Source organism: Coturnix japonica, chromosome 6 (assembly GCF_001577835.2).
Source record: "Coturnix japonica isolate 7356 chromosome 6, Coturnix japonica 2.1, whole genome shotgun sequence".
NCBI classification, from domain to species: domain Eukaryota; kingdom Metazoa; phylum Chordata; class Aves; order Galliformes; family Phasianidae; genus Coturnix; species Coturnix japonica.
The window spans coordinates 23,265,869-23,273,593 of NC_029521.1; the positions used below are offsets into that span (position 1 = coordinate 23,265,869).

The 7,725-nt window shown below is 40.2% G+C and overlaps 2 long non-coding RNA genes across 10 annotated transcripts in view; one reads left to right on the top strand and one right to left on the bottom strand.

Annotated features, from left to right (window-relative positions):
* LOC107316157 overlaps positions 1–1,127 on the bottom strand; it is a 31,934-nt gene extending 30,807 nt beyond the window's left edge. For both annotated transcript variants that reach the window (XR_001556199.2, XR_001556200.2), the window contains exon 1: positions 267–1,127. This is a non-coding gene — a long non-coding RNA (uncharacterized LOC107316157). The remainder of the gene's footprint in view (positions 1–266) is intronic.
* LOC107316155 overlaps positions 1–7,725 on the top strand; it is a 68,211-nt gene that overhangs the window by 53,335 nt on the left and 7,151 nt on the right. For 7 of the 8 annotated variants that reach the window (XR_004307757.1, XR_004307750.1, XR_004307753.1 and 4 more), the window contains 2 exons: positions 3,494–3,594; positions 6,124–6,286. This is a non-coding gene — a long non-coding RNA (uncharacterized LOC107316155). The remainder of the gene's footprint in view (positions 1–3,493; positions 3,595–6,123; positions 6,287–7,725) is intronic. The other variant, XR_004307752.1, reaches the window with a different exon arrangement.

Below are 7,725 nucleotides of genomic sequence, written 5' to 3' on the forward strand. Positions count from 1 at the left end.
TGAAATGCACTGTTTCACTCTACCACCAGTAATTATTCCTGCCCTTACTGTAGGCTTTGTTAGCAGCATATGAAGCATAAGGAACTCACAGCATCTCAGAAGAAGCAAACATTGCAGTAGATATTTGTAAGCAAGCCTAATGTTATGATATGATGGAAAGTACAGCAGGAATAACAGGGTGGCACAATCATAGACTGCAATAAATGAGAACAAGCTCAAAAGCAACAGCAACATATGCAGTAACAAAGAAAAGAAAAACTACTTACCTGTAGAAGACCTCCAGTAAGCAGGGACCTCCAACAAAACATGCTCTTGCTTCCACTGCCAACCCTTCTGGTCATTTATGTGCATTGCTTGCACCTGAGCTTTTATTGGCCCTGCCTTCCCACCAGGTGCTCAATCACAGTTTCAGGCCGTGACATTTCCTCTACAGCAGGTCTGTGTAACTGTCAACTAAACCAGGACAACAATCTTCCATGCCAATCTTTTTCAATCTTCCATTCTTACTAGTTGATGCTAAATCATACCATTTTTACCTGGAAATACTGACCCTTGGTTGAGATAAAAAAACCTGGTCATGGAAAGTTCACACATTCAGTGCCTCAGGGATGCACATCAAGGAAAATACTTGCTGTATTACCCTATGGAAAGAGGGAAGGTTCAACACTGTTCCTTTAAAGACAGGATACCTTAAAAACTGGTTTATGGTGGTATTGATACTGCACTTTATGAGACTGCCAATGCATACAAAGGAAACTGAGTCAACACAGGCTTTGTCAGGAGGAACTGGTGTTATTGTCTTCTGTAGCATTTGTAGGATGCAGCTGTCATGGTTACAGGTTCTTATGTCTCAAGCTTTTGTGGGTGATTGCGGTTCCTCTGTCTCTACTTTGAATTGAGACTGATTGCAAGAGTGACTGTTCTTTGGTCAACCACCATGCTGTGGCTTTAATATCACCAGGAGGATAATGAATAATGAGGAAATAGATTGAGATTTCAGTGTTGTAGCTGTGGGACTGTAGGCCAGTGCAACAGTGCAATGAAAACACAGTTAATGTCCTCTAGAAATTCTCTAGGTGCATCTTTTTCTTCACAATTATAGGTTGTTAACTTGTTGACAAAGTGCTATACTGCAAAAAAAGGAGGAAAAGACACAATTCTTAACATTTCAAAACAAGTTATCATTGTTAACCTTTCTGTATTCTTTTGCCATTATAACTGACTCTCTCAATGTAATGTTATTAAGAATCTATTCTAAATAGGACAAATGCCAGCAAGAAGCAATACCGGTAGAGTTGATCTTGTCTTAGGGTAGAAAGAAAGACCAGGTGCTGTCTCAAGATCCCATCCAAAATAGCTTTTCTCCTAAAACACTCTTAAAAGCTGTTCTCTTGGATCGGCAGTAATTTCCATTCCATTTGCATGGGTGGACATTAATGCACCATCTTCTTGCAATAGAGGTCAGTCAGTGTTGCATTCAGATCAAGCTCGTTTTTAGCTTCTAGGACTCGATATTCAAACACCTGAAATCATCTGACTTTGATGTTATGCATGCTGCCTTGCAGATTTTTAATGAGAAAACCTCATATTTAATGTATTCGGGATCTAGAAACTAGTTGATGAGTAAGCTGAAAACATTCACTAAAATATTCCTCATATAGCTCAATGTTATTTTTATTCTTCCCATTTAAATTCTTTCTTCCTCTATTTTTTCATAGCATTTCAATTAAAGTTAATCTTGAATGACTAAGAAGAAATACTTCTGCAGAAGAGTAAATCATCAGTTCCTTTGTGTAAAGTGATTTTTCTCTTAAACGCAAGCCCAGCAAAATCCACTGAAGATCTGTAATATTTTTTCCAATATTCTGTCTGACCAAATGATATTTTAGGATTAACTTTAATTAACCTTTTAAATAAACAGAAGAAAAAAATCAAATTGTATACAAATTCTTCATAAACTGTTAATCGTTTACAAGCTGACCTTAAAAATTCTTTAAATCCTTTCCACTTGTGAAAAGTAGAGAAAATTAGTTTACAGAATGATATCAAACAGTAGTCATGACTCAGAACAAGCAAACTATCAAGTTCTTGTTTTTCTTTATGTGGCATTTTTCTTCTTTGTTTGCAGGCTCTTGGCTTTTCCATCATGAGCCTTGACTACAAAGATTCATAATACAGCCAAGATAGAATAAGTAGCATAACCCTAGAACTGCTCATAACACTCAACATGGAATTAGAAGTGTTCTTCAGATTTGTTAGAAGGTGTTTCTGTAAATGGGATCAGTGACCTGAAGACAAGCTGCTAGATTTTCAGAGAGGAATTAGAAAGCAGGAAAGGGTTTTCCAAGAATGGATTAATTGAGATGTGGGTCTTTGTGTATATTAAATTCTGTTGTTTAGACCGGAGACTCATGCAGCTGTATGGAGACGTGGATTTATTATCTGAAGTGTGAAGGTGCAAGTACAGGTAGCTGAAACTGCTGTTTGGGATTGCACTCCAAAGATCAATTGGGTAACACCCTGGATATGTATAATTTTCTCTCACCTGTAGTTAAAAGTGTTTTGGAGAGCTGTCATTTGCAGAATGCAGCTGCCTTTCACTGGTTGGTATCTATATGTGTAAGCAGTTCTGTGCAGTGTTGAATGTGCAGCACTCCAAGACCTTTTGGTACGTGGGTAGATTAAGGAACCACAAAGCTTGAGAGGAGTTTGCAACCCTTGGGAGAACTGATATCCCTGGGTACATATGTGTTGATTTTCTCTTCTGCATGGGGACCTCTTTGTGTTGGATGGAGCCTTGAATTATGGGTAGATAAAATACTTTTCACTCATTTTTTGAAACAAAAAAGTACTAAGGATCATAACCTGTAAAGTGCACAAGGATCCATTTGACATCTTTTCAGGCTTCCTCCAAACCTATCCCTCCTTTACAAAGCCATTTGAAGGGTGGTAGTATGTCTAACTAAAACAGAAGAGAAGTGCTTTGCTTTTATAGCTTGAGAACCAATCTGGGCAATTGAAGAAATCTTTTATTTATCTTGATGTTAAACTGCGTTGCTGTGGAAAAAAACAACCAGCTTTGAACATCTTATTTATGAACAGATCCTTACCCAGCTTAGGAAATTTTCATCAAATGAGACAGTGTTTACTGGTGGGGGGCAAAGTGTGTGAGGGAGGTCTTATACAGGGAATGACAGAGTTGTCTGGAAGTTTATGAAAATGCAGATGCTGAGCTATCAGCATGCCTGATTAATTAGCACTTGTTTATATGCTGGTTCTTTCAGGCTTGTTTCAACAACCCAGAACTGATTCTAAAAAAATCCCTTTGCGGCTTCTTTTCCCTTCCACACACTTAACTCATGATTGCAAAAATCATTACCACTTTTGATTATAATCTTTAATTAGCCATAAAATGTATGCGTTGAATTATTTACTTAGTGTTCATTTCCATCATCATGTTTTGACAGCTTTAGCATTAATAAATCTTTTGTAGACCCAAAGACCCTGGATAGCCTCAGACTGAGTTGCTTAAGGACACATTGCTTTCCAAAGACCTTGAAGAATGGTGAGCTACCAAGGATTTTTCAGTCCCAGGTGAGCTTCCTGATCATTAGGCTGTCTCTTCTGTGTACTTTGCAGCTTAATGAATCTTTAAGAGATTTTCTTCTGAGTGGATCCAGTTTAGAAGGAAAGGAGGAGATAACATTTCTGTACAGCCTGTCATGCAAGGGTGGTTGTGTGGCTTGAGGCCAAATTCACTACTTGTCTTCTTCATGGTTCTGAAGGTGCTCAATTGGCTTTCTCCAGAGAAACACTTCGAATATATTTTATTCTTTATGATATTCTCAAAGGAGACTTTATCTGTCTCATGGAAGTGACCCAGCAACTCTATACTTGACCCAGTCTTCCTCCTCTCTGCATTTCTGGTGAGTGGATAGAATGGCTCAAAGTGTTCTCAGAAGGATCCCAGCATCCTCACCAAGGCCTTTAGGGCTGGAGATAGCAGAAGTTATGGGTGTCCTATGGGTTTATGAACCCATATCCAACTCTGAGCTTCACTGGGAGGTGGGAGGACAGCTGGTTTTCTGCCCATAACTATGCTAGACCCAGTGAAGTTCCTTGCAATCACTAAGAAGTTGTAGTGTAAGAAAATGCCTCTGTGACTGGACCTCTTTTTGTTATTTAAGACATCCAAATTTCTGCCTGTTCAGCTCCAAGTCTGGTTGCTGAGTACAGCTTCCAGTGAACTGAGGTCACTGAAGTTCTCTGCCTGTGTCTGAGGCCATCAGGGTTTTAAGCTGTGGATAAGATGCTGAGGTTTAGGCTTTCTCTGATTATTGCCTTTCTGCGCTTTTCTATCCAATTTGATGAAATTACAGTGTTCATAATTGCAATCATTGTGGGTAGGTATTTCTGTGTGCATGTAATTTACCAACTTTAATGAGTAAATAAGCAACTAACTGCTGCAGCAAGTGATACTCCCCAAATCTTTAAATAATAATAAATAATAGTGCCACGATGTGTACTCAGTCTGGAACTACTGCCCCATGTGCAATTACACCCATGCAATAAACAGTTTAAAACTGTTATAAATGCTTTCTGTCATTACTGGTGGTAGTAAAATAATTTTGCATGGTTCATTTGCTGCAGTACTTAATTTTCTTTAGTGCTTCTGGAAGGAGTGATTGTTATGAGATCAAAAATGACTATAACAAGACTGTTATTACATGTTCAGTTTCTGTCAGCAATTTCTAAATCCAAATGAAACTAGAGGTGCTCCAAAAGTAATTCCTCCTATTTTGACAACAACAGAGGCTGATGTTGATGCAATGGCAGTAGAGGTTGAACCTTCCCACCAATATTCCATTACACGTTGTTGCTGTGTGACAAACAGCAGCAGAGGGGCAGTCTGGCAAAATGGCATCTTACATGGAAGCGTGGATGAGGAAAAGGTGTGGAATTGATTTCCTCTGTTCAGAGAAAACTGCATCCATTGAAATCTTTGTGTGTCTCTGGCTATAGCACTGTCACCCTCTGGGCCATGCAGCAATGAACTGTTTCTTTCTTGCCACTCAGTAGCAAGGAGGTGAAATTGATCTATCCTAGTGAGATTTGAGGAGAAAACTTGTCACTGAAGACAAGAAGTGCCTGTAAGTTTGCCTGGTAGGACAAGTGTGAGCCCCCATCTATTGTCCTGGCCATAGGAACAGACTATCACCTCTCCTTTTCCCAGATTAGGCTCCAATTAATTTCTACTTACAGGTAAACTGATACTCAGATAGTGAACAAATCCAAGTATTAGGACTATGGCTCTTTTTAGTAGTATGTGCAGTGGAACAGCTCCTCCAAACAAAATACTTTTTATGTAAAGTAGGCTAAAATGAAATTCAATGACTCTGTTTCTTGGAAGCAGTATCCACTTGGCACTGTACTACATTTTAACAACGTAACTTATAATATTTATTCAGATTGGTGCTTCTGACTGTCTGTCAGTGTCTGCAAATAAAATACAGGAGTATTGATTGCTAAAGTAACATCCAGATAGAATAGAATTTGTATAGTTCAGAAAATACTTAAGGTTGCTAGAACGATGTGACCCTTTTGAGGCATCTATGATTAGTAGGCAGTATCTGGCCTATCACCTGGGCCCATCACCTCAGTCCATCATATCCTCGTCTCGAGGGAAGCATGAGCTATGTGGAAGAGCTGAGGAGTGGTGGGAAATAAGATAATATTCATGGGAAATTAATGGCAAGCAGGGCAGGAAAAATGAGATTGGAGGAGAGCGATATGAACAGGTCTCCTGGGTCATGGAGTATGGTGCTAAGATACACAAACAAAGTACAGATCAATTAATTAAATGGCAGTACTTAAAAATGAGTTAATTAAAGATTAATTGATTAATAATTGGTTACATAAAATGTAATCACTATAATTACATTAATTGATTAATTAGAAGTAACATCTATTAAAATGTATCAAACATTTAGGACTGGTTGGCAAGTTCACTCTCACTGATTTATGTATTTTCCTGTTTCCTCTTTCTTGCTTGATAACTGCAAACTTTCCTAAAATTTTGGATGCATGGCCGCATTTATCTGGTTTGTTCTTGTTCCCATCTAGAGAGGAGCATGTGCTCAGCCTGACTCAGTTTGACGGTTCTGCCAGCTGTGCTGTGTGACCTCCAAGTGCAGAGGTGACCACAGCCATCTGCCTCCCCCTGGCCCATGGGGTGCTGGGGTCAGGATGAAATCAGAAGCACAGTGAGCTACCTCTTACTAGGGAGGTCAGTACTGCCCTACATCCCTCCAACCGGTTTTGTCAGTGACAAATTAGCCCTGGACTCTTTAATTTTTGCATTCCAATTTCATATCCTGTGTGGAGCCAGGAGGTGGACTTGAAGTTCCTTATGAGACCCTTCCAACTTGGGATATTCCATGATCTCATCATAAAATGGAAAGGTTTTTTGCCCTGTGGTAGAGACCAATATCCAGACATAGAACATGACTTTGCTTGTTCCTTCTGTAACATGGACAGGTAACATGGACTCCTGGTTGGATGTTAAAACTCAAAAAGAGTAGTCAGGCACTGGAATGGGCTGCCGTCCCTGGAGGTGTTCAAGAAACATGGAGAAGTGCTATTTAGGGACATGGTTTAGTGGGTGATATTGGTGGTAGGTGAGTGGTTGGACTAGATGATCTTAGAGATCTTTTTGAACCTTAATCATTCTGTGATTCTATGATTCTGGTCCTGTAGAGTGGTGACACTCAACAGAAGTAGCAGGATGTGGTCACTGTGACTGTGGCCAATACCTTGGTAGTATCTCCAGGCTGTGAATGCCTGCCCTAAACTGCTTTGCATCATTTGACCTGATAGCCTGCAAGTAGCAAGATCTCATTTATTCAGCTGGCATGTGGGGCTGCGAACCTATCTGCCAACATTTACAAGATGTTTCATGGTGACAGTAATTACTATAATCAGTCCCTTCTGTAGCAAGCTTGAAGCCTACTCTTTCCATTGGCATGGTTGATCTGACTGCAAAATAAATCACGTGTTAACAGCTGGACTAAAAATCCACCCACAGATGTTGCTTAATAGGAGCCTGAGTAAGTCCACCCACTGCTTGTACATTTAGTACTTCTAGAACAGGCAGGTGTATAATCTAGGAAATTTTCCAGTTCAGCCCTTGGAGACATGAATCATTAATGTTCAGTGTGAAGAAATAAGGTCCTTTTTACCCATAGGGGGAAAAAATGAAAGACCACAAACACAGAAAAATGGAGTAGGACATCTGGGAGGAAGCAGCCACTTTTTCTTTATGCCAGACTAGCTACGGGCTTGCAGTATAAGAAATAATGCAGTGATCTCTCCCTGTACTCTGGTACTTTTTCATGTGTTATCTGAAGCACTCACCATGCCTGCAAGCTGGGGTCAGAGGTGTCAGGTTGTGAATCAACTGAAATATTTAGGGACTGCTGCTGGTGGAAATGTGCTCATAGAGCACGCTGCTGCAGCTGAACCATGCCAGTTCTCCTTGAAGGAAATGCTCATGGACTTACCTGGGGGCTGGTGTGGCCTGGTCACAATCCTCCCCATGCAGTGCAAAGCAGAAAGAGGCCCATTTTCAGGAAAGAAGAGGCTTCTAGGGGAGAACCCACAGAAGGCACTCACACACAGAGCCCTGTGTATGCCCTGACATAGTTCTGCAAATGGGTAGCCTGAGGA